Source organism: Lithobates pipiens, unplaced genomic scaffold, assembly GCF_037356315.1.
Source record: "Lithobates pipiens isolate NorthernLeopardFrog02 unplaced genomic scaffold, aLitPip1_a1.2 Scaffold_16, whole genome shotgun sequence".
Classification (NCBI taxonomy): Eukaryota; Metazoa; Chordata; class Amphibia; order Anura; family Ranidae; genus Lithobates; species Lithobates pipiens.
The window spans coordinates 264,617,425-264,644,719 of NW_027507748.1; the positions used below are offsets into that span (position 1 = coordinate 264,617,425).

Sequence of the window (27,295 nt, forward strand, 5' to 3'; positions counted from 1 at the left end):
TTGTGCAGCTCTACTTCCAAGTTTTAAAAACGATCATAGTGAGATTAATTTGTCAAAAAAAAAAAAAAAGAATTCCATTAGCCACCCTTAAGCCTCATACACACGATCGGACTTTGTACAAACTTTCCCGTGGATTTTTGTACAAAGGGCATCGGCTGAGAACTTGTATTGCATACACACGGCAGTACTTTTTCAGCCAACTTTCACCAAATCACGTGGTTTTTCTGCTCTTTGCCGCCACCTTTGGTCAACTTCTGTATTGTTGTCTGATCTTTTGCATTGGTTCTGAGCATGCACGTTTGTACTTTGTACAAAAGTCCTATGGTTTTCTGTACACACGATCAGACTTTGCTCCATAGGACTTTTGTTGCCAGAAAGTTTGTTCGTTCGCACAGCCAACAAAAGTCTGATGAAAATTGAAAAAGTTTGTCCGATGGAGCGTAGACATGGTTGGATGTTGCCTTAAAACAGCTAATTTGCATGTTTGTTGTCAAAAAGTCTGATCGTGTGTATGGGCCTTTAGACAGGGGAAAAAAACAAGGGGGATTAGCGGTACCTGATGTTAAAAAAAGTACCAGTTACTTACCGGTAACTGTCTTTCTGGGAAATCTTCCAGGACGGCACACCTGAGAGATGAGAGGCTCCTCCCTACAGGAAACACAATCAATCGACAGCTGTTTTAAGTCCCCACCCTTCCCCTTGATCCTCAGTTTGTAGAGAAGTAACTCCTGAACCAGGTTCACAAGGGAAATCATTCCTCATAGGTACTCACCTTCTAGTGTTCTAGAATTTTCCCTCCTCCAACGGGCGGGAAGTAGGCCTGCCGTCCTGGAAGATTTCCCAGAAAGACAGTTACCGGTAAGTAACTGGTACTTTTCTCAAGTCATCTTCCAGGACGGCACACCTGAGAGGATAAACAAGTACCTCAGGCCTACCTTAGGGTGGGGCCACTGCAAAACCTTCTTGGCGAACCTTGGCTCTGCAGTGAGCTTTACCTCCACTCCATACGCTCATATGCTTGATGAAGGCATGTTAGCTGGATCATGCGGCTGATCTGCAGGTCTGCTCCACAGATGTTCCTGCCTTTTCCGCTTCAGATGCAGTATCTAGGTGAAATGGGCTCTTAAAAATGGAATCAGAAAACATGTTAAACTTGTAGGTTAGCAATGTTGCCTATCTCACACATCTAACAACCATGGCCTATTATGCCTGTAGGTGCTACTTAGAACCACTAAAAAGATAAATAAGAGACCTGTGTAAGACAAGGACACTACATTAATCAATAAGAGGGCCTGTCTTAACACTATCCTGTTGAGGGAAATAAAACTGCTTCCTTTTTATCTTTATGTTAGCAAAAGACTAAAGGGAAGCCTACTTAAGGGAAATAGATTAACAGAAGCTTGAACCCTGGGTTTAAGGCACGCCCAATCTATGTCCTTACTTACGCCTGAGAGCCTTCTTCAGGAGATTAAAGTCCCTAGCAGGAGTAGACTACCCATATTGCTATGTCTAGTTTTGCTAAAAGGGCAAAATGAAGGCCATGCACCGAGCCGAAACCTATTCGATCGGGTATACATCTTTATACTTCATCCTCAGGCCCTAATACTCCTCTGAACAGAACTCTCCAAGTTCTTACTAAACAGGGCGATTCATTATCCCCTTCCTCCAGTGTCCCATAACCCTACAGGGCTTCAACCCTAGGAAATGGTTCTGGCATCCCTGAATGCAAGTGGTCAAGGTTTTCTGACATGTGGCAGCTGCAGCCCGAACTCCTGGCCCCTCCATGGAAAAGAAGGCTGAAATACAAAAAGGTGATACATGCATTAATAATATCACAAATAAAATGATCATAGATTGTGGGCACGGCACAATAGATTTAGACAGAAAGGACACAAGCATAGACAACAATGTTGTGTGCCTGAGTGTGACTAGCTAAACCAATATATCAAATATGGGAAGAGACCCAAATCTGAACCTCAACGTAGACAAACAGTCCTCATAGTCTGGTTTTCTGATGTGCTGCCAAGACGTAAAAACATTAAGACTCAAGCAAACCCTAAATGCTGCGCATTTCTTTAGTGCAGCTAGCTAGGTCATAACTGATATATAAATACGGAAAGGACAGGAACCCCCTTTACTGTTGTGCTTTACCTATGTACAGCAAAACAAGGCTATAAAGACAGAAAGACCCAAACTTCTATGTTGTGTATTTCTGACAAACCACCACAGTTATAAGATTAATATGAACACCAACTCCCGTGTTGTGCATTTCTGCTATGCCACAGGGAAAAATATGGAACACAAGACAATCCTTTCTGTCATGCACTTCTGTAGTGTAGTTCAGATAGAACCAACACTGAGAAAGGACACAAGCAACCTGCAGCATTGTGTTTTTCTGAAACAGAAAGCACCAACAAGCTTCAATCTTGAGTATTTCTGCTGTGCAACAACATAAAAGCAGACACTGAGGAAAAAGACAGACAGCCTTTACAGCTGCAATCTTTCTGGTCTGCTGCAAAATAAAACAATAACGCCATGATGAGTATTCCTGCTGTGTAGCAAAACCTCAATCAGAAGGGACAGATAAGTTTAGGGTTCCCACACCCGTGCGACCCAACCTGCGACTTGGGACTGCAAGACGCATGAGAAGTCATATACTATGGCTTCCAATGGGTACCATTTGTGTCTGTGCAACACCAGCAGTCCCTGATTCCTGGATCCACAGACCTCAAGATTACACAGGTCGCAGGGAAAAAAACAAATAGCAATTTTCAGGTCGAACAAGTAAGGGGTCCCCAATGCTGTGACTCCCTGGAGGATTGCAGCCAACAAACCCCTGCTGTGTATCCCTAAGATGCAGAAAGGTAGATCCATGAGAAACACTGCTTAGCCTGATATACAAACGATAAGGCAGTAAATATAGGACATACAGGACACAAACATTCAATCTTTGTGTATGTCTGATGTGTAGCAATATACCAATACTGAGCAGAGAGACCAGCATCCTCAATGTGTCTCTCAGCTGAGCAGCAAAAACAAAATCAGAAAAAGACAAGCAACCTTCACTGCTGTGTCCTTTCTGATATGCAGCCAATAAGGCAGTATATGCAAGACAAAGGACAGACAACCTTCAATCTTGTATATGTCTGATGTGCAACAATATAACAATTCTGAATAGAGATAGCACATCCATATTGAAGCGATTTGGCCTTGCGACTCAACATGTCAAATCGCATGGCTAAAATCAGCACAACACCACTTTGTGGTGCTACATGGATTACCAAAGGCAGTATATGTACTACACCTGGCAGGGGTTCAATTTGTATTTCTACTATGTAGCCCAACAAATTCGAACCATCAATTTTCACTGCTGCCTTTCTGATAAGGCAGTAATACAGGACACAAAACCTCACAGACCTTAATGCTGTATAAATCTGATGTGCAACAATAAAACACTATGAATAGAGATAGCACACCAATATTGAAATGATTTGTCATGCGACTCAACATGTCAAATCGCATGTTTAAACTCGGCAGCCATTGCTGTTAATAGCACTGTCTGAATCAGCACAGCGCCACGCAAATCAGGATCATCAGACTTCACTGCTGCCTTTCTGATAAGTAACCAACAAGGCAGTAAAACAGGACACAAAGCCCCACAGACAGACCTCAATCTTGTGTATGTCTGATGTGCAGCAATATAACCATTATGAGCAGAGATGTCACCTGACTCAACGATGTGCATTTCTGCTGTGCAACACAAAACCAGAAAGTACAGACCACCTTCACTGTTGTATTTTTCTGATCTGTAGCCAAACAAAGCAGTACCTTTAGTATATAAAGGACAGCAAACAAGCTTCAGTGCAGTGCATTTCTGATGTACAGCAATATAGCCCTTATAAGCAGAGATGTCACAAATCTCAATGTGTATTTCTGCTGTGCCACAAAAACATCCCAGCAAGGACAAACTTTCACTACTGAGGTCTACTGGTGTGCAGCCAATGAGTCGTCATGGTCTATCCCTTTATGAAATAACCAACAGGCAATTTATTTCATAGGCATAGCCTGGGCTGTAGATACTAAACCTTCACCACCAGAGAAGGAACAGATCCTAAAATGGTTGGACACCCTACTATTAGTAGTAGTTGTTGTCCTACCTTACCTCCATAGACTGAGCAAACGCTAGCCAGCACATATCCAGGTGGTGCTGATTAGCAACTAAAGTCTCAATGAGCCCAGCCCTAGAGACCAATTTAAGACCTCTCTAGAAGAGGTGGTTACCAGTTTAGCCTGGGAGGTAAATAGCTATTTGCAGGCTTCAAACAATTAATTATGTAGCTCTTGCATAGGTTTGCACAGAAAATCCTCAATTAAAAGGATGTAGGGAGCGATCTATGGTGAATCGCCTTTAGATCTGCCACTGAGTGGATTGTAGCCCAAACCAATAAAAAAAGTTTCTTCTTACCTCCTACACTATAATATAAACACAGTGTAAAGGTGGAGTGGGAGGTTGGAGCTTATGAAAGTTAACTATAGCAGGCAACCCCCAAAAGGAGGATCTGTGGCAAGGGAACCCCTACTGTGCCACACAATAGCTTGGTCTCTGCCCATCCTTGAATGTTAGGTCAGCTTTTAAACATTGTGAAGCAACTTCAGATTCCTAGCAGCTGGGCTAATAGGGCCGGTAACCTAGTGCACCTGCTGACCAGGGGAGCTTCTGAATCCACCAACCACTGCCCAATTAATAACCTGTTCAGTGGTATACCTGGCCTGTAAGTAACTTTGTATCTACCAGGTCCCCTCTGTACGCTATATTCATCCCTACTAATGTACCACAACTGGGCATGTAGGGAGAGGCTGGCAACCTACTGCTGCGATAACCACAGTGTCTCTGCTGTAAGAGGGAGCTGTGGCTGGTGGTTTTAGCAGTGGCGTCTGCGCTATTTGTATCCCGACCCCAGGTTCTGCACTACACCAGTCAGTATATACACGGGGAAGGGGGAGCAATGGCCTACCTACCTCTTTCTCATCTGAGGTGGTTTAGGCACACTCGTTCCTCTGCACCACCTGTCCACCATACAGCTTCTCTGATGTAAGAGGGAGCTGCGGCTGGTGTTTTTAGCAGAAGCTTAAGGGCTATTTGAATCCAGACCCCAGGTGAGATCTCAAATGCCCAGGAACCCTCTGGCTGGAATTGGGGATTTTGCAGCTAAATTCCCACGGCAAAAGGAAAGTAAAGTACTCACCGTTGTCGTCTTCCTCTTTTTGCCACAGCCAGCGGGCTTGCTTTTCCATCCTTATGGTCCACACGCAAGGAGGATAGCCGCCAAAGTGCTCCCCCCCCCCAACTGCTGTCCCCATAGGGAGGTGCCAGGTTAGGCTGTGTCCTGCACTGTACCAGTCAGTCTATATACATGGGGGGGGGGGGGGCAATGCCTTCCATTCCTCATTCCTATCTTCATATCTGAGGTGGTTAAGGCAGACATCCACCGTAGTAAACTGGTGCCTCCTCGCTCTAGAGAAAGGAGGATGTGGGCGCCTGCTCCTACTGACTCTCAGCCTTCCCTCCTGGGTAAGAACGCCGCTGCCATTTTCCCGAAGTTTGAAAATGACGCGGGTGCTTGTTGCCACGCCCTCTCCGGCAGCCCACGCGAGCTACCGGGGACCCAGGAGTCGGGGACAAGCCCCCTGGAAAGAACCGATGGCCAGCACCCCCGTCTGAACAGCCACCTGTACAGGTAAGGAGGGGGAGACAGGATAATGGCCCCTGAAGTTCTGGGTACACCACTGTACCCAGGGTCCTTCAGCTCTCAGGGGGGCTCTTCCAATTTCTGCTGCCCGCCCTGAGGAAAAGATAGGGGAACCCCCCAGGAAGGACAAGAATATCCTACCAGACCCAGAGGCTTCCCAGGCTTGTGGTCCGGCTCCCAGGGGGAGACCACCAGCCCCAGGCTTCGGGTCATTTGGAAAAAAACAAACAGTTTCGCTGTGTAGGGAGAAACACAATCAAAAACTGAGGATCAAGGGGAAGGGTGGGGACTTAAAACAGCTGTCGATTGATTGTGTTTCCTGTAGGGAGGAGCCTCTCATCTCTCAGGTGTGCCGTCCTGGAAGATGACTTGAGAAACATTGCTATGCTGTGGTGTTGTCACGAGTGGTGGAGTGGGTGAGGGAGAAAAGTGAAAAACAATGGGTTAAAATATAAAACAACATGTGTGGAGCAAGTTTAAACAATATAATATGGAATCCCTCAGAATATAGGGCATTAGGAGATAATGCACATGAAATGACACGGAATGCACTTAAAATATGGGACTTGGTTCACAAACAAGGTAAATGGGAATATAATTTGCCTTTAATTTTTTTGAAAGACAAACGATTTAATTTTACACCAAGGAAAAGGAATATAGGTGGGAATTGTATAAAAAGATAATGCACAATTAAGAAAGGGAAAATAAATACATTTTTTGAGTATTTAATGGTGATAAACGAAAGGAGCTACCTCCAGTTGAAGAATTTTGTCTAGAATCCGCCCCAACCAATAAGAACAGGGGAGGATTTAACGCCATTAGAAAGGCTATGCATAGCTGGATGTGCAAAAAGGTATATCTCTAGGATATACAAAATACTATTTGTAGATGAGCGCCATTCCTAAAAAAAAAAAAAAAAATATATAGCTGAGGTCACTTAATTATAAAAATAAGACTGGGAGGATTTTGAAACACATAGCTCCGCTATAGATATCAAAACGGCTCAAATGAATTAGAAATCTTTAACAAGGTGGTATGCAGCACCAGATAAACTGAGCAAATATCAACCGGAGAAATCCTAGAAATGTTGGAGAGGCTGCAAGGTCACAGGAACAATGGCCCACCTGTGGTGAACCTGTCCCAAAATCAAAAACGATTGGAAGGAAATTCTACAACTAATTACGGGAAAAGAAGTATTAGAAGATCCATGGACATGTATATTTCATGGAGTAGTGGGTTCAGAGAAGCAATATAGGGAATCACTATTACCAACTAGGCGAAAAAGTCTTATACCAAAGAGATGGCAGGAGGAAGGAAGCCCTAAAATCCGGGACTGGGTTATTGCATTTGACGGGATACATAATATGGAGGGCTTAAGATTCAATAGAGTGGAGGAAAGAGGAGAGGACAGAAAAGTGGGTGTGTTGGCAGGAATTTAAGAAGTCGTGGAGGTATTTCGAGGTTATGACCACTGGAGTCTAGTCTAGAGGGAATAAGCAGTTACAAAGAAATAGAAAACAGAATTCACTGAGGAGAGAGGTGGGTGGAAAGGTGGGGGGGATATAATGTATTGATTAGAGGAGCTGTGATGAGCAGTTCGATGTATAATTTTTTATATTGCGTGAGGTTTGGATAAAATAATTAAAAAAATAAAAATAAATAAATAAATAAGGGAAAAGAAAAGGAATAGACAAAACAAATTTTTCCGTTCTGTATGTCTAGCAATTTTGTAGAACACAAAACAGTCACATTGGTCAAAGCCAAAGTTGTAACAAAGCCACCCTGTAAAGTAGCAATGGAAATCACAAAATCTTAAAGTCGCACAAGTGTGAATGAGGCCTTATTTCACTTATGAACCTAGTTGGCAATATGTGGTGCCTACTTTCTTCCCGATACTGTACTCTTAGTTTTAGTTGCCTTTTTTGTTATGGAATGTATAAGGGGATACCTATTGAAATTACCAAAGATATACTAGTCAAAATCTAAGACTAATATGCTTAGGCTTGCATTTCAATAGCTTCAGAATTAAGACATACAAGCATACTGGCGTACGTGACAAACTATATACAAGATAGCGTGACTAGATGACAGATATCTGTATGTCTCTCCAGAGGGTCTATGCAAGATATTGATATCTCAGGAAAACATCTGCCTGTGGTTTCGTCTCTATACATTGCTGAGAGGCACAAAGCTAGATAAGGACTGGTTACGCAAGAATGTGGTCAGTCAGTAGATGCTGAAAGGGCAAAATAACTGTCAGGAGATTGTACTAACCTTTGACTTACATTTCAGGAATGAACTAATATCATGAGTTAAGAAATTGTCTATGTATGTGTAAATCACCCGATTGGCCCCTCACAGGGCAGGGCTTTGTGGAGTACCACATAAAAGACGGTCCACTCCCCCATTAAACTCTGTAATCATTCACCACGTACTCACGAGTGTATGTGTATTGATTAACCGCCGGCGATTGGGACCTCCATTGAGCCACTCCAGCCTAGGCTATCCAGGGGAATCTAGAAGACGAACACCTTACAGTTTTGGTACCAGGAGTGGGGTTTGCACAGGTAAGTCATTTACACCTTTACCTCTTTTTATGGTAATTGGCGTTTATGCTTGACCTGTCCAAACAACCATTATAAGAAATTTAATTGTATATATATATATATATATATATATATATATATATATATATATATATATATATATATATATATATATATATATATATATATATATATATATAAACTGTGCCCTCGCAACGGACTAGGCTGGTCCCTTGGGGGGTGAAAAGGGTTCGCAGGTACTGAGGAGTCTGACTAGGTTGGTCCGACTATAAACTAAGATAGATATTCATGATTATATTCTAACACGGGAGGTATCATATACGCCCGTGACATAAGGATTGGCTAAATGGACGCCCACTTGAGAACTTTTAAAGTGCACTATAAATAATGAAATGCATCATGATGTGATTACTTGATAATGTACATGTAAAGTTTTAAAGCTGAAATCTTAAACCATAAAAATATGTCTGTTTCTCTTTAGGTGCAAGCGTAAGTATATAGAGTATTAACGTTGTATAAGATATAATTATATAGAGTGGATATCTGTTTGAATAAACCCAACTGTTGTTAAATGAATACAGAGTATGAAGAACCAGATTGTAGTAGCACCCGCCTGTTCACGCTGCACGCTAGGTTTACTTTTTCTTAGCATTGATGAAAGGTAGATTCTTTTGACCACTAGACCTACAGGCTTCTCTTGCAGACTTGGTGTAAGAGGGGTATATCCCGCCACCAGGAAAGGTACCCTTCATCGTATATTAAGGGTAAATCTTCACAGTGTTATTAGTCCATCTGACCTGGAAGATCAGGGAACTTACCCCCGCATTAGGGAGCAAATTATTGACCAAACAGGCTGTTATCACCTCTGCCCACATACCAGGCATACTTTACCCAAATTACTAGATGGGGAATTCTGCAGGCACCCAGCCCCAGAGTCCGGGAACTCCCACCCCGTATGAGTATGTTCAACATAACTTGCCGGGTCCCAAGGTGGAACCTTTCTGGGCACAAGTCCGGGAAAGGTGTCACCAATTGGGAATCCATGACCCTAATGGCCATGCAAACATATCCTGGTCCAGCTGTTGTTTATCCCCCGGACCAAGGTTGTTTCAATTGTGGACAGCAAGGACACTGGAAATCCCAGTGCCCTTATAGGACTGGACAGATTAGAGCAAGAGGCAGAGGCAGGGGATTTAACCCCCAGACCCGCCCACAGTATACCCGTTATCCGCCATACCAGAACCCTCGTCAACCACTACCCCAATATCCTACACAGCCACAAATAATGCACCCTCAGGCCCCCCAATAGACCACCACCCAGAATTCCTATGCAGTGGCCATCCAATCGGCAGCCACCACCCCAATAGGGATGCCTAGAGTATGTCCCTTCCCTCAGCCTAGTGTGTTACAATCCCTCATGGAGAAGTCTTCCTCAAGTTGTATTACATGTAGATGGACAACGTGTCTGCTTTTTGATAGACACTGGCGCCACCTCTAGTTCAGTGAACGATGAGATTTTTAACACACCACAATGCACCGAGGGAAACTCTATTGGTATTAATGGGACACCTGTCACCCATCCCATCACTCCACCACTGACTGTAGCCACTCCAGAAGGACAGAAATTATGTACCCAAACTTTTGCCGTCTTGTCCTCATGCCCTGTGCCCCTTATGGGACGGGACCTCTTGGCACAACTGTGTATTACCATTAAGTTTAATAGAGAAGGTTCCCTTACAGCTAGTTCACCATTATGTGACTTACATGGCCCTAAGCGACATGCACACAGAGGCTTCTTTATGCTACTCCCCGCCTCTCTCGAAACACATGCTATCTGGGAGGGAAACAAAGGTAGCGTAGGTTTCATTAACTGTACGCCTTACTCGCCTCAGATGCGCCCTGACGTAGAAAACAATATCACAAACAATACCCCCTGCCCCCCGAAAAGACCCAAGGCATTGCCCCCCAGATCGATGACTACATATCTAAAGGTATCCTAAAACCAATCATTAGCCCCTGGAACACACCCATTTACCCTGTAAAGAAGGCCAGTGGCGAGTGGAGACTCGTCCAAGACCTCAGAGCAGTAAACAAACAAGTGATTCCCCTCCCACCCCTAGTCTCAGACATCACTTTTATTTTCTCATGCATACCGGCAGACTCTCTATGCTACACAGTAATTGATTTAGCGAATGCTTTCTTTAGCATTCCCATTGCAGAGGAAGCCCAACCTATGTTTGCTTTCTCCTGGGCCGGGGGCCAACTAACCTGGCAAGGGTATGTAGACAGTCCAGCCGCCTTCTCTATGGTACTCAACGAGACTGTCAAGTCTTGGACTTCTGAGCGTGGGTCGGTACTAATACAGTATGTGGACGACCTGCTCCTGTGCAGTCGAACTGCTGAAGATTGTGCGGTCGATTCAACATCACTGTTACAACACCTAGCTCACGCCGGGCATCTAGCCTCAAGGAAGAAAATACAATGGTGCCAGCCACAGGTAGAATACCTAGGGTGCATTCTAAAGGAAGGGACAAGGCTAGTGTCCCCCAAACGTGCCGCAGCCCTTCGAGCTCTCAGTCCCCCAAAAGACAAAGCTGCCCTGCTCTCGTTTTTGGGTGCAATGGTATATTGCCGCCAATGGATTCCTGACTGTTCTCATTATGATAGTATCCTAAGAGAGGCTACTGGCTCCACAGCCCCTAAATTAATAGATTGGACTGAAGACAGACTACAAGCTTTTCAAGCTCTATTAAACAGTCTGTCATGTGCACCCGCCCTGGGATTGGTAGACTATGGTAAAGCTTTTCAGCTGTACTGTGTAGTTTCAGGGAAATCTTTTGCCGCGGTTCTCACACAACATGGAACAGGATACCGCCCGGTTTCTTACCTATCCAAGAAACTCCCTGTCCAGGTTCAAGGCATGCCGTCATGTCTCCAGAATTTAGCAGCCTGTGCTATGGCAGTACAGGACGCTAACAAAATGGTCTTGGGCCACCCAATGACACTTTTCACCACCCATTCTGTCACCCACCTCATACAGAACATGAACACCCAACACATGACCTCACAAAGGCTCAGCGGTTATGAGATTACCCTTATGAACACTGACAATCTATCTCTTAAATATGTTCCCGCTAGCAACCCTGCTGTCCGCCTCCTGCACTCCATGCTGCGTCTACCACAAGACCCAGACCAGCTTCATGACTGTGTGGAAAAAGTGGAATCCATCACATCCCCTAGACCTGATCTCACGGATACACCTATTATAGATGCGGAAGATGTTTTCGTTGACGGTAGTTGCTCCCGCCCCTCTGATTCCACTTTCCTAACAGGTTACGCGATAGTCCAATTACCAGACAAGGTGCTAGAAGCCAAGCCACTACCTCCCTCTTCGGCCCAAGTAGCAGAATTGGAAGCTCTCACTAGAGCCTGCATTCTATTCACTGATAAAAAGGTGAACATTTACACCGACAGTAGATATGCTTTCGGAGTGGTGCATGACTTTGGTGTGATATGGGCTAATAGAGGTTTCAAAACCGCAGACAATAGACTAATTGCCAATTCCACACATATTATGGCTCTTCTCCAGGCCATCCTCCTTCCAAAGGAAGTGGCTATTATCAAGGTAAAAGCCCATTCCTCGGACGACAGCAAAATATCCAAGGGTAACGCCCTAGCTGATAGAACTGCAAAGCAAGCTGCCGCCTCCTCCCCTAACCCCCCTGCCCCCACAACAGTTTTCTTCAAAGAACATTTCACTTCATCCAACTTCAAAACAATTGTAGCACAAATACAAACAATGGCCACAGACCAGGACGTTCATTTCTGGGTCGCTGCAGGATTGACCAAAGACCCCGAGGGTCTTTGGACAAAAGAGGGGAAGGTACTGGGAATACCTGAAGCAAGTTGCATTCTCATACTCTCATACCTCCATGGCCCAGGACACAGCTGCCCCTTTAACCAACCTGTATAACAAATCTTTTTGTACAAACAATTTGAATAAACAAATCCAACTTCTGACTAAAAGCTGCCTGACCTGTGCACAGAACAATGTCCAAGGAAAAAGACACGGCCTACACGGTCACCTACCTCCACCCTTAGGACCCTTAACAGACTTACAAATAAAGTCTTCGAAATCCTAATGGGTAGCCCCGCAAATATAGACTTACCCCCATTAGACCCTAACTCTGACATTAACATTTATTCCCAACAGGAAATGTACGTGAAAAATCTGGTAAGTATGCTCCACGAAATAAACGAACAAGTTTCTGTCACCTTTTCTCCTCTTTCCACAGAACCAACGCATCCCTTCATCCCTGGGGATAAAGTGCTGATCAAACAATTAGCACAAAGAAAGAGTATCGGACCGGCTTTCTCAGGACCATGGAAGGTGGAAAAGGTATCGAGAACGGCAGTACTGACGGATATGGGGGAACACCTGGATCCATGCCAGTCGTCTTAAAAGGTGCCCGCAGCCCCCCCTCGACTCCGGACCCTCCAACCGAGACGTCAACATCCAACCGCCTTGTCCCTATCTCATCAGCCCGGGAGGAAGACAGCTTGTTCGAAGAAAGTGCATCCTTACTCCCTCAAACCCAAGAACAGCTCCAACTTACCTTGGATCAGAAGTTGCGAGAAGCCCAAAAAGGGATAGAACAAATATCTCTGACAGACTCTGATCCCTTCCAAAAAGACAAAACGGAGCTGGACACTCCGACAGGAAACGACGAAGAAGGACAAGACCTTAGATAGCCGGACACAATGATTCCCCTGTCAATGTCCATGAAGGCCTTGTGCCTCTTATCTCGTACAGCTTTAATTGTGTTCTTACCCACCTGGTTGATATCTAACTGTATCTATCACCCTGAAGATTTTGGGACCCATACAGGGTTTTTGTGGGACCCCCGATATCCCACAACCAAATAATACACATGTTAGACATAAAAGGAGCAAGGCCCCAAAAACCTTTTTCGCTAAAATGTTGTTATTGCAATTTAAATATAGCTATGCCCAGAAATCTGGATTTGAAAAGTGTTGGATATGTAGTAAACTTCACCCCAGCACTGCTAGGATCCCCTTAATGGCCATACCCTTAAACTTCACCCCTCTCCTCAATGGCACCCCTCCTATCGTCCTAACAAACGTCACAAGAGCACGGGGGTTCGGAGTATGAAGCCTGTGCTATTAAATTAGAAAAGGAATGATCATTATGTAAATCACAGAATGATCAAAGGGAGGATTATAAGGGGATACCTACTGAAATTACCAAAGATATACTAGTCAAAATCTAAGACTAATATGCTTAGGCTTGCATTTCAATAGCTTCAGAATTAAGACATACAAGCATACTGGCGTACGTGACAAACTATATACAAGATAGCGTGACTAGATGACAGATATCTGTATGTCTCTCCAGAGGGTCTATGCAAGATATTGATATCTCAGGAAAACATCTGCCTGTGGTTTCGTCTCTATACATTGCTGAGAGGCACAAAGCTAGATAAGGACTGGTTACGCAAGAATGTGGTCAGTCAGTAGATGCTGAAAGGGCAAAATAACTGTCAGGAGATTGTACTAACCTTTGACTTACATTTCAGGAATGAACTAATATCATGAGTTAAGAAATTGTCTATGTATGTGTAAATCACCCGATTGGCCCCTCACAGGGCAGGGCTTTGTGGAGTACCACATAAAAGACGGTCCACTCCCCCATTAAACTCTGTAATCATTCACCACGTACTCACGAGTGTATGTGTATTGATTAACCGCCGGCGATTGGGACCTCCATTGAGCCACTCCAGCCTAGGCTATCCAGGGGAATCTAGAAGACGAACACCTTACAGAATGCACACTTTGTTTGGATTTGCTTACAGAGTCCTCTTCCTTTCTTTTTTTTTTTCATATTTTTAATTACCTATGTTGGCATTACTCTCCTTTCCATTTGACCTATAGGCCTCTTTCACACTGCCGGCACCCGGGTGTAGCGCCGCTTTACCGTTGCTTTAGCGGTGCTATTCAGCTACTAACGGGGGATTAACACCCGCTAGCAGAAGAGAAAGGGTTAAAAACCACCGCAAAGTGCTGCTACAGGAGCGCTATAGCCGTGCTGCGGCAGGAGTATACACCGCTCCAAAGATGCTGCTAGCAGGACTTAAATATATAAATATATATATATATATATAATATAATATATAAATTATTGGCACTTGCATGCGGCGGTACGTTTTTGTGCAGTGTGGAAAAACACAAGATTTTGCACATGTTCCTGCACTACATGTGTTTGTATGCCTGTGTTTTATTTTGTTTTCCACATAAAAATAAAGTACCTAGGAGTAGTCAGAACTAGGGATGAGCCCCATGTTTAACTCGAACATTGGGTGCTCGCGGCAAACACGTTTTTTTAACCACTTGACAACTGGGCACTTAAAGTGGTTGTAAACCCCTACAAACAACTTTGACCTACAGGTAAGCCTAGATTAAGGCCTTATGCACACGAGACGCAGTTAAACGCGTGTTCAGAGGCAGTTGGACACTTTTTTCAACTGCTCCTGAACTCATTCAATGCTATCCTATGTATCCATGCACACAGTCTCGTTTTTTGCCGTTTTTATGCAGTTGCGTTTAACCTCGTTTTTCCAGAAGCAAAAAAATGGGTTCAGACGCAAAAGTTTCCACGTTTCAGACGCAAAACGCGGCAAAACGCGGCAAAGCGCGGCAAAACGCGGCAGCCGCGTTTTCGTTTATAAGCGTTTTTAAAGGTGACCTTTTTTTTTACATTAAAAATCTCAAAAATGATTGCAAATGATGAAAAACCATTAGAAAAATATTTGAAACAATTGCAATTGCAAGTGGACAATCCACAACTTGTCGCAAGTGACATGGCAGGTGGCAAGTGACGTGGCAAGTGGACAATCCACAACTTGTGGCAAGTGACATGGCAGGTGGCAAGTGATGTGGCAAGTGGACAATCCACAACTTGTGACAAGTGACGTGGCAGGTGAAGTGGCATGTGACGGGGAAAGTGGACAATCCACAACTTGTGGCAGGTGACGTGGCAAGTGACCTGGCAGGTGACGTGGCAAGTGACCTGGCAGGTGACGTGGCAAGTGGAAAATCCACAACTTGTGGCAGGTGACTGGCACGTGACGTGGCAAGTGGACAATCCATAACTTGTGGCAGGTGACGTGGCAAGTGACGTGGCAAGTGGACAATCCACTTGTGGCAGGGGACGTGGCAAGTGACGTGGCAAGTGGACAATCCACTTGTGGCAGGGGACGTGGCAAGTGACGTGGCAAGTGGAAAATCCACAACTTGTGGCAGGTGATGTGGCAAGTGGACAATCCACTTGTGGCAGGTGACGTGGCAGGGGACGTGGCAAGTGACGTGGCAAGTGGACAATCCACAACTTGTGGCAGGTGACGTGGCAGGTGACGTGGAAAGTGATGTGGAAAGTGATGTGGAAAGTGGACAATCCACAACTTGTGGCAGGTGATGTGGCAAGTGGACAATCCACAACTTGTGGCAGGTGATGTGGCAGGTGACGTGGAAAGTGGTGTGGCAAGTGGACAATCCACAACTTGTGGCAAGTGACGTGGCAAGTGGACAATCCACATCTTGTGGCAGGTAATGTGGCAAGTGACGTGGCAGGTGACGTGGCAAGTGGACAATCCACAACCTGTGGCAGGTGACGTGGCAAGTGACGTGGCAGGTGATGTGGCAAGTCACGTGGCAAGTGGAAATCCACAACTTGTGGCAGGTGATGTGGCTGGTGACGTGACAAGTGGACAATCCACAACTTGTGGCAGGTGGCATGGCAGGTGACATGGAAAGTGGACAATCCACATCTTGTTGGCAAGTGACGTGGCAGGTGATGTGGCAAGTGGACAATCCCCAACTTGTGGCAGGTGACGTGGCAAGTGATGTGGCAAATGGACAATCTAAAACTTGTGGCAGGTGACGTGGCAGGTGACATGGCAAGTGGACAATCCACAACTTGTGGCAGTTGACGTGGCAAGTGACGTGGCAGGTGATGTGGCAAGTGACGTGGCAAGTAGACAATCCACAACTTGTGGCAGGTGATGTGGCTGGTGACGTGGCAGGTGATGTGGCAAGTCACGTGGCAAGTGGACAATCCACAACTTGTGGCAGGTGATGTGGCAAGTGGACAATCCCCAACTTGTGGCAGGTGATGTGGAAAGTGGACAATCCACATCTCGTGGCAAGTGACGTGGCAGGTGATGTGGCAAGTGACGTGGCAAGTGGACAATCCACAACTTGTGGCAGGTTACGTGGCAGGTGATGTGGCAAGTGGACAATCCCCAACTTGTGGCAAGTGACGTGGCAAATGGACAATCCAAAACTTGTGGCAGGTGACGTGGCAAGTGACGTGGCAGGTGATGTGGCAAGTCACGTGGCAAGTGGACAATCCACAATTTGTGGCAGGTGACATGGCAGTTGGACAATCCACAACTTGTGGCAGATGACGTGGCAAGTGATGTGGCAAGTCACGTGGCAAGTGGACAATCCACAACTTGTGGCAGGTGCCGTGGCAAGTGACACGCTAAATACAAGTACACTGCAGCTCTCACAGCTGCTGCTACTCACTCTGGTCTCACAAAGTTGCTGAAATAGTTAATAATACAGTTTTTTGAGCTGGGGAGGGTCTATGATGTTAGCTTAACTAAACGCTTCTAGACGCAAACGCGGTAAAAAGCGGTAAAACGCCGCTAAATCGCGGTAAAAAATCGCGGCAAAACGCGCGTTTCTAAACGCCGGCTTCAGCTTTTAAAAACATGTGTCCAGCAGAGTTTGCATCTGCGTCTCGTGTGCATGAAGCCTAAGGCTTACCTGTAGGTCCATAAAATATCTCCTAAACCTATACGGTTTAGGAGATATTTACAAAAAGACAGGCACAACGGTGAGCAGGCGCACTCAGCATGCCACTGCTAATGGCGATATGCTGTTAGTGGCGGCTCCCATGCGCATGAGGGGGAGAGACGTCATCGCTGCTCCGCCGCTGTGATTGGCCAGAGCAGTGATACCCGGAAGAAGATGGACGCTCCGTGCTACAGGGGACAGCGGTGACATCGCTCTCCCCTGTGTCAGGTAAGTGACACATAATGGGCTACTATGCAATGCATTATCCTTTGCAGGGAGACAAAGAGGAAGTAAACCCATCAGGGTTTACTTCCTCTTTAAACCCCCCCCCCCCCACGTGACCAGACCAATTTTCAGATTTCAGTGCTCTCACACTTTCAATGACAATTACTCAGTCATGTAATACTGTACCCAAATTAATTTTTGGTCCTTTAGTTTTTCCTGTAAATAGAGCTTTCTTTTGGTGGTATTTGATCACCTCTGGGTTTTTTATTTTTTGCGCTATAAATGAAAAAAAGACCGAAAATTTTGAAAAAAAAATTATGAATTTCTTAGTTTCTGTGATAAAATTTTGCAAATTATTAATTTTTTTCTTCATAAATTTTGGCCACAATTTATACTACATATCTTTGGTAAAAATAACCCAAATGAGTGGATATTATTTGCTCTTTGAGAAAGTTAGAGACTCTACAAGCTGTGGTGCAAATCATAAATTGATCACACCTAATGTACTGGTGGCCTATCATTTCTTGCGACCAGAACAAGCCAGGAAACAAGCCCCAAATAACCCCTTTTTTGAAAGTAGACATTCCAAGGTATTTAGCAAGATGCATGGTGAGGTTTTTGATGTCATTTTTTCCCACAATTCTTTGCAAAATGAAGATTTTATTTTATTTCCACAAAATTGTCATTGTAATAGGTTATTTCTCTCCCATGGCATGTGTATACCACAAATGACATCCCAAAATACATTCTGCTACTCGTCCTGAGTATTATGATACCACATGTGTGGGACTTTCACAGCCTGGCCACATAGAGAGGCCCAACATGCAGGGAGCGCCGTTACACCTTCTAAGAGCATAAATTACACATCTAACTTGCCAACTACCTATTTTTTGAAGGCCCTGGAGCACCAGGACAATGACACATGACACTGATGTGGCACTGATGACAGATGGCACCAATACATGGCACTGATGACACACGGCACTAATATGTTGCACTGAAGAAAGATCGAGTGCCAAGGGACATGGCCAACACAGAACTTAATAAACAAGAGGACGTCCTCCTGGCAATTGGCGTCCGTGCTGTAGCCGTCTTGTGATTGCGGCTGTAATGAATTGTCAGGTCTCGGCAATATAGATAAAGGCATGGGTTCTCCCCCTAGTCCATTACCAGGCCCTTCAGATCTGGTATGGACTTTAGGGGAACCCTGTACCAAAATATAATTATATATATAATCTCCCCAAAATAAAATTACCCGCACACGAAACCAGGCAGGAAACTAAGGGGGGGGAGAGAAAGAGCGTGCCAGCTTTGGGGGGCGCAACTCCAAAGCACCCTCCCCATGTTGAGGGCATGTGGCCTGGTACTTTTCCTGTGGCCTGCAAGGTTGTGTGCACAGATAAGGGTCTGGTATGGATTTTGGGGGGTCCCCCTATGCCTTTTTTTCCAATTTGGCACAGGGTTCCCCTTAATATTCATATCAAACCTGAAGGGCCCGATATGGATTTTGTGGAGACCCCATGCAATTCCCCCCCCCCCCCCATTTTTCAGGGTCCCCCTTAATATTCATACCAGACCCAAAAGGATGAAAATTCATTACAGCCCCAATCAGTTTTAAATGACTTTTTTTTCCCCTTTAGAAGTGTCATTTTGTTGTAGTACTGTTCTAAAAAAGGAAAACTAGGCCACTTTACAGGAATACTATACTACTACACCCCCAGGCACGATATTTAAAGGAATATTTCATTTTTATTTTTTCACTTTAAGCATTATTAAAAATCACTGCTCCTGAAAAAAAAAGTCAGTCTTTAAAAAACTGTTTTTTGCATTGATACATGTCCCCTGGGGCAGGACCCATAGAATTTAATGGTGTTCGTCCAAATTTTCTGCCTGTTTGCAAGTTCTGGTGCGAACCAAATGGGGGGGGGGGGGGTATGTTCGGTCCATCCTTAGTCAGAACATTGCATGCATTTTCTAGGAGTACCAATTTAACTACTTGCTGCCGGCCACGGTACATTTACGTCATCCAGCCTGTTCCGGGTCAGGGCCGCTACTTAACGACCAGGCCTTTTTCTGACATTTGTTGTTTACAAGTCTATATTTTTGCTAGAAAATGAAGTAGAGCCCCCAAACATCTATATGTTTTAGCAGGTACCCTAGAGAATATCGTTTTATGTGACACTGTATTTATTTGTGCAGCAGTCTTTCAAACGAAAAAAAAATAATAAAAAAAATAAAAAAAAAACAATTAAAAATAAAAGCAGCAAACCCAAAAGCCAAAGAGTAAATAAATGCCTAACATGTCAGGCTTTAAAATTGCATAAGCTCGACAAACTACGGTACTTAATCTCCATAGGCTACAACTTAAACATTTTTACAGGTTACATGTTTAGAGTTACAGATGAGGTCAAGCGACAGAATTATTGCTCTCGCTCCGAAGATCGCGGCAATACCTCACATGCATAGCTTGAACACCATTTACATATGTGAGCGCAACTTGCATACGATTCTGCTTCTCCAGCAAGATCGGAGGGACGGGGCGCTTTCAATTTATTAATTGCTGCTTAAAAGCTTAAAGCTGCTTAAAGTGGTTGTAAACCCTTACAAACAACTTTGACCTACAGGTAAGCCTAGATTAAGGCTTACCTGTAGGTCCAAGAAATATCTCCTAAACCTACACGGTTTAGGAGATATTTGCCAAAAGACAGGCACCGATGAGCGCGCCGCTGTCAACAGCGATATGCCACGAGTAGTGGCTCCCGTGCGCATGCGCGGGAGTGACTCCATCGCATCTTTGTCGAATGACAGCGGCGGAGCAGCGAGACCCACCGAGAAGATGGATGCTCCAGACTACAGGGGACAGCGGTGACTTCGCTGGCTCCTGTGTCAGGTAAGTGACACATAATGGACTACGATGCGATGCATAGTAGTTCATTATGCTTTACCTTTGCAGGGAATCAAAGAGGAAGTAAACCCATCAGGGTTTACTTCCTCTTTAAATGACAATTGTGAAGGCATGCTATACAGTACCCAAACAGAATATTTATAATTTTGTTACCACCAAAAGAAAGCTCTATTTGTGGTATTTGATCACCTCTGCGTTTTTTTATTTTTTGCTAAACAAATTGGAAAAAAAAAAAAAAAAAAATAAAATTTTGAAGAAAATTTTTTTTCTTTTACTTTTGTTTCTGTTATAAAATTTTGTAAATAAGTTTTCTCCTTCATTGATGGGCACGGCTAAGGCAGCACTGAAGGGCACTGATGGGTGGCACTGATATGCGTCACTGAAAGGCTACACTGATGGGTACTTAAGGGTGGCACTGATAGGTATCAAGCTGGCATCACTAATGGCACTGGCAGGCATTGGGGATGGGCACTGAATGGCAGCTGCCTGGGTACTGATTGCCATTTCCCTAGTGGTCTAGGGTGGCATACCTGGTGGTCCAGTGTGGCTGCCATCCCTGGTGGCATCTTGGGTGGGCATCCAAGGGGGGGGGGGGGCTGCGCTGATAAACAATCAGAACCGCATTTGACAGTGGACGGATGGCAAGTGGTTAACCTCCTCCCGCCCGCCCTATAGCCGAATGACGGCCTTAGAGCGGGCGGCTTCCTTCGTCTGGCCGTCCCTGGACGGCCTGGTGTTTACTTCCGCAATGCGCGCCGCCGGGGGCACGCATCGCGGAAGTATTGTATTTGCCGTGTCTCCCGGAGACAGGCAAATACAGATCGCCGTGAACGGCCAATCAAAGCGGCCGTTCACAGCGCGATCGCAGCTGCCAATGGGAGATGATCTCATATGTAAACATATGAGATCATCTCCCATTGCCGTGTCTCTCCCTCCTCACACAGAGACAGCGTGTGAGGAGGGAGAGCGATCTATGTGTCAGCCCCAGTGCCAGCCCCAGTGCCATCTGTCAGCCCCAGTGCCATCTGTCAGCCCCAGTGCCACCTGCCAGCGCCACCTGCCAGCGCCGCCCGTCAGCCCCAGTGCCGCCCGTCAGCCCCAGTGCCGCCAGTGCCGTCAGCCCCAGTGCCACCTGCCAGTGCCACCTGCCAGCACAACCTGCCAGTGCCATCCGTCAGCCCCAGTGCCGTCAGTGCTGCCAGTGCCAGTGCCACCTGCCAGCGCCAGTGCCACCTGCCAGCGCCAGTGCCACCTGCCAGCCGCATTTGCCAGAGCAATTAGCCAGAGCAAATAGCCAGCACCATCTGCCAGTGCCAGCCCCAGTGCCAGCCCCATCTGCCTCCAGTGCCATCTGCCTCCAGTGCCACGTGGGGTCACTTTGTGGGCATTTCCATTGTCCTGGTGCTCCAGGGCCTTCAAAACTGTAATAGGTGGTTGAGAAATAAGATGTGTAATTTATGCTCCTAGAACGCCTGATGGTGCTATTTCAATATTGGGCCTCTGTATGTGGCCAGGCTGTGTAAAAGTCTCACACATTTGGTATCGTTATACTCAGGAGGAGTAGTAGAACGTATTTTGGGGTGTCATTTTTGCTATGTACATGCTATGTGTTGGAAATATCTTATAAATGGACAACTTTGCGTAAAAAAAATGCGTTTTCATTTTTTTTTCCACATTTTCCCAAAACTTCTGGAAAAAAAATGAACCAAACAACTCATTATGCCTCATAGATTATACGTTGGGGTGTTAGCTTTCCAAAATGGGGTCACTTTGTGGGCATTTCCATTGTTCTGGTGCTCCAGGGCCTTCAAAACTGTAATAGGTGGTTGAGAAATGAAATGTGTAATTTATGCTCCTAGAACGCTTGATGGTGCTATTTCAATATTGGGCCTCTGTATGTGGCCAGGCTGTGTAAAAGTCTCACACATTTGGTATCGTAATACTCAGAAGGAGTAGCAGAACGTATTTTGGGGTGTCATTTGTGGTATACACATGCCATGTGAGAGAAATAACCTATTACATTGAAAATTTTGTGAGAAAAAAAAAAAAATCTTCATTTTGCAAAGAATTGTGGGAAAAAGATGACAACATCAAAAACCTCACCATGCATCTTAGTAAATACCTTGGAATGTCTACTTCAAAAAAATGGGTCATTTGGGGGGTATTTGTACTTTCCTGACTTGTTCGGGTCGCAAGAAATGAGATAGGCCACCAGTACATCAGGTGTGATCAATTTTGTGCGATTCGCACCACAGATTGTAGACTCTCTAACTTTCACAAAGACCAAATAATATCCACTAATTTGGTTTTTTTTTACCAAAGATATGTAGCAGTATAAATTGTGGCCAAAATTTATGAAAAAAAAAATTATAATTTGCAAAATTTTATCACAGAAACAAAGAAATATGCGTTTTTTCAAAATTTTCGGTCTTTTTTCATTTATAGCGCAAAAAATAAAAACCCCAGAGGTGATCAAATACCACCAAAAGAAAGCTCTATTTGTGGGAAAAAAAGGACACAAAATTCATTTGGGTACAGTGTTGCATGACTGAGTAATTGTCATTCAAAATGTGAGAGCACCAAAAGCTGAAAATTGGTCTGGTCAGGAAGGGTGTTTAAGTGCCCAGTAGGCAAGTGGTTAAGAACGTTTCGTTTGATTTTCTAATCGTTAGTGGGGTCAAATCGGTGTTAGTTTTCAACCACAGTGACGGGAAAATTTAGAAATAGAAAACTTCTTGCTGAAAAGAATTTTCAGACAGTGTATGTGGTTTTCGTTCAGAAATTACATTCATTTTAAAAACAGAATGCTAAAAACAAGTGAAGATTTCAAACATTCTTTCATTCAGTGAATGTACAAAGATTTTTCATATGAATATTCTCGTCTGAAAATTGATCTATGTGGCCAGCCTAAGGCTCGGTACATACCTATGCAGTTTGCTTTTGATCTGTTTCTGCAACACGTTTCGATTTTTGCGCACGTAATTTTGCTGCGATTAGCGTTTTTGCCTTTTTTTGGGCAGATTAAAAAAAACACAAATTGCTGCAAAAACGCATAACATGCTTTTCTGCAGCTTCTCCTTTGAAGTATATTGAACCAAAAAAAGCAGTTTTGCTTTGAAAAAAGTCCTTGACCCTTTCCAAATATGCAGCAGCTGAAAAAAAGCATAGATGTGAACGTTAAGTGAACTGTAGTGCGTTTCTGCAAAAAGCACCAAAAAACACAGCAAAACAAAGCCTAAGACGTATAGTAACATATAATGGGCTTAAATAAATAAATGTAGCCCTTTATAGTAAATAAAGAGCAAATCAATGCTTGACTGCACAATTCAATGTTGCATGATTGCACAGTTGCCAGTTATGCCTGGCACACGATGAGAAAATCCGACGAGTTATTGTCCATTTTTTTTTTGTATTCTTTCAGTTTCAAGCATGCACGGTCTTGGTCGCACTTTTTTTTTTTTTACGGACGAATACTGTACTGATTAACCACATCCCTCTTGGCCTACAGCAAAATGACAGCTGGGTGGTGGTCCCGTTCTGACTGGACGTCATATGACATCCTTCAGAATGAGCGGTGGGGGCATGCAGTAGTGCGGTGTGCATTTCTGATCGCAGTAAAGAGCCTATGACATAGGCTCTTTACCACGTGATCAGCAGTGTCCAATCACAGCGTAACTAAGACGTGCCAGTTATCGGCATTCTATTCATGCTAACAGGGGGTTAGCAGAGGAAAGCTGATAAATGGCTTTCCTAACATGCGGAATGCACTGATAATTAGTGCAGCCCCATCAGTGATGCCCACTAGTGATGCTAATGCCCATAAAGGATGCCCATCAGTGCCACATATCAGTGCTGCATATTAGTGCCTCCTCATTGGTGCCCACCAGTGAAGCAGAAAACTTACTCATCTACAAAATCCAATAACTAAAACTTCTTGTCTTCTTTCATTTGTTTAGCAAAAGAAAGCTCTATAATAAAAAAAATGTAGTTTGGGTACAGTGTAGAGTCAGTCCCCACCCCCCTTCAGTTAGAATCACCTCCCAGGGAACACAGTTCCCCTTGAGCGCCCCCTAATGTTAACCCCTTCACTGCCAGACATTTTTAAAGTAATCAATGAAATTTTATAGCATTGATGGCTGTATTAAATGCCAATGGTCCCTAAAATGTGTCAAAATTGTCTGATGTGTCCGCCATAATGTCGCAGTCATGATAAAAATTTCTGATCACCGCCATTACTAGTAAAAAAAATATATATATAATAAAAATGCTATAAATCTATCCCCTATTTTGTAGACGCTATAACTTTTGTGCAAACCAATCAATATACGCTTAGTGCGATTTTTTTTTTTTTTTTACCAAAAATATGTAGAATGCATATCAGCCTAAACTGAGGAAAAAAATTGTTCTTTTTTAGATATATTTGGAGGGAAATTTATTATAGCAAAAAGTAAAAAATAATAAAAGTTTTTTTTCAAAATTGTTGCTCTTTTTTGTTTATAGCGCAAAAAATAAAGACCGCAGAGGTGATCAAATAGCACCAAAAGAAAGCTCTATTTGTGGGGGGGGGGGGGGAAGGATGTCAATTTTGTTTGGGTATAACGTTGCATGGCCGCGTAATTGTCAGTTAAACCAACGCAGTGCCGAATTGCAAAAGGGGGTAAATTCTTCCGGGGCTGAAGTGGTAAAAAAGGGGAAGGTAGAGATACTAAACAAGACATGCCAACTAAGGATGAGCTCCGGTGTGTTCGCACAGCCCATGTGCGGCGCCTACCAGGCAGTCGGCACTGCGCTGATCACAGGCAATGAGACAATGTCCTCATGCGCAGCTGCAGAGATCTGGAAATTCCTCACTGCCTGTGATTAGCGCAGCGCAACCTTAAAGAGGAAGTAAACCCTGATGGGTTTTACTTCCTCTTTTGCTCGCTGCTGCAGCCTGCAAATGAAAAGCATAATGGGCTAGTTTGCGTCGCATACTACCCCATTATGTGCCACTTACCTGCAAAAGAATCCAGCGATGTTCCCCATGTGGGCTGCATCCATCTTCTGGCCCTCTTCCTTCCGGGCCACGGACTCTTGTCTCTGTGATTCATCTGATCTGCGTGATGTCACTCCTGCGCATGCGCACAGGGGCCACGACTAAGGCTGGATTCACACCTATGCAGTTTTAATGCTTTTTGCATATTTGCACTGCAGTCCATTTAGCATGGTTTCCTATGAAACACGATCTGTAGTGAAAATCTGCAAAATAGCATTAAAAATGCCATAGGTGTGAATCCAGCCTAACGTCAATGGGCTAGGGATGAAACGGCACTTTGTTTAGTTTGTTCCCCACGCATGCGCCGTAGGAATTTTCGGCGGACTATAAGTGAAATATCTCCTAAACAGCGCATGTTTAGGAGATATTTCCTCTACCTATAAGTAAGCCTTATTCTAGGCTTACCTATAGGTAGAAGTCCAAAAAGTGGGTTTACAACCACTTAAATGCCAAGCTGAATGAATACATAAAACTGCGTAAACTGTTGGCGCTATATAAAGCCTGTATTATAATAATAATAATAATAATAATAATAATAATAATACACATGGATAGATGGGGTTTATAGAGAGTAAAGTGAGCTCTGGCATAGGATGAAAGTGGAATGAAGTGTTATGTGTGCAGACCTAATGATAGGAGGAAGTTGGAGCTAGCTGTAGGATGTCGTCTGCTCCTAGGAAGTACGCTTGCCTAGCTCCAGCAGTTCCACAAAGGATAAACATTCACCCTAGAAATGTAGAATGAGGGAGCCATGTGCCTACCTAGGAGAAGGCCAGTCCTCCGCTGTGTGCCTCCTTCCTCCCTCAGTGTTATGGAGTGGGTTCCTCTGTGTACACAGTTCGTCCTTCCTGTGATGTATTGGCGGGGTCCCTCCCCCACATCCTCTCATGGTCTGCACAGCGCACACTCACCTCTGCAGTACGGTCGGTGTACACGGTGCCCAGTCCGTACGGAATCTCCAGCACCAACCTGGAGGAGGCTTTGCCTTACCCTTTGTTGGCAGCACAAGAATTACGGGGTGTGAAATGCACCCACCTTAACACGAGAGCTTTAGCAATGGATGTGAACAGCTGAAAGGCCCCTCTCACATTCCTCGCTGCCTCCCATCCAAGGCCAGCTGCTTATCTAGACCCCTCCCCAGTACAGCTCCTTCCTTCCTCCATACACACTGCTATGGTTCATGCTGCTCCTTGCCTAACGCACACACAAGCCGCTATGGACAGCTTTTCCCACATGTGGTCTGGGGGAAGGATTGTGTCCCAGCACTAAAATGCAACAATCTCAAGAGCAGTCCTGTCTTGACAATGTTGCATTTAGTGCTGGGACACAAATAAACACAACTGCTTGGGCTCTTCTGCCAGGATTTTGTTCACCCTCCCCAAATTCAAAGCTGCGTTGCTTACTACATTTTCCAATATGGATGGTGGAGTTTATAAAAACTGAAATAGAGAGAATCTGCCAGCCAATCAGCTTCTAGCTTTCATTTTCAAAGTGTAGTGTCAGGAAATCTATAGATAAATTTCATCCGATGAACGATCTGCAGATTTTCTGATGGTTTGTATGCTGCTTTTTGACAGACGATTGCAAATTTTTGGCAGACAAAAACTAGATGTGCAGGCTTGAAAATTGTTTGTCTGATATGACCACAACGTCCGATTTTCTTTTCATTAATACGGTTTTCTGACCAAAAAATCTGAAAAGCAAGACTAAGCATGCTCAGAAATGAAAGAACACATACAAAACAATTCAACACATTTCGTCACTTCTGAAGTTGAATTCTGTTGTCAGAAACTTTTCTTCACTTTTGATTTGAGACTGGCATCCAACAAAAAACTGACGAAAATTCGTCCAATAATCTGACCATGCGTACAAGGCTTAACTTCTTGTTCAGACAGCCCTTGCAGCCCCTCTGATAAGCAATCTGCAGGGGATCACT

General features: G+C 44.4%; 1 protein-coding gene and 1 long non-coding RNA gene across 6 annotated transcripts in view; one reads left to right on the forward strand and one right to left on the reverse strand.

Annotated features, from left to right (window-relative positions):
• Positions 1 to 26,504, reverse strand: part of LOC143982543 (uncharacterized) — a 147,755-nt gene extending 121,251 nt beyond the window's left edge. For 3 of the 5 annotated variants that reach the window (XM_077481380.1, XM_077481379.1, XM_077481376.1), the window contains exon 1: positions 26,121 to 26,264. The gene's annotated coding sequence lies outside the window, so the exon portion shown is untranslated. The other 2 variants (XM_077481378.1, XM_077481377.1) reach the window with 2 other exon arrangements.
• Positions 7,692 to 14,056, forward strand: LOC143982542 (uncharacterized). The gene is made up of 2 exons (XR_013274479.1): positions 7,692 to 8,317; positions 12,613 to 14,056. It is a non-coding gene; the product is annotated as an uncharacterized LOC143982542 (long non-coding RNA).
• Positions 26,505 to 27,295: the final 791 nt, after the last annotated feature.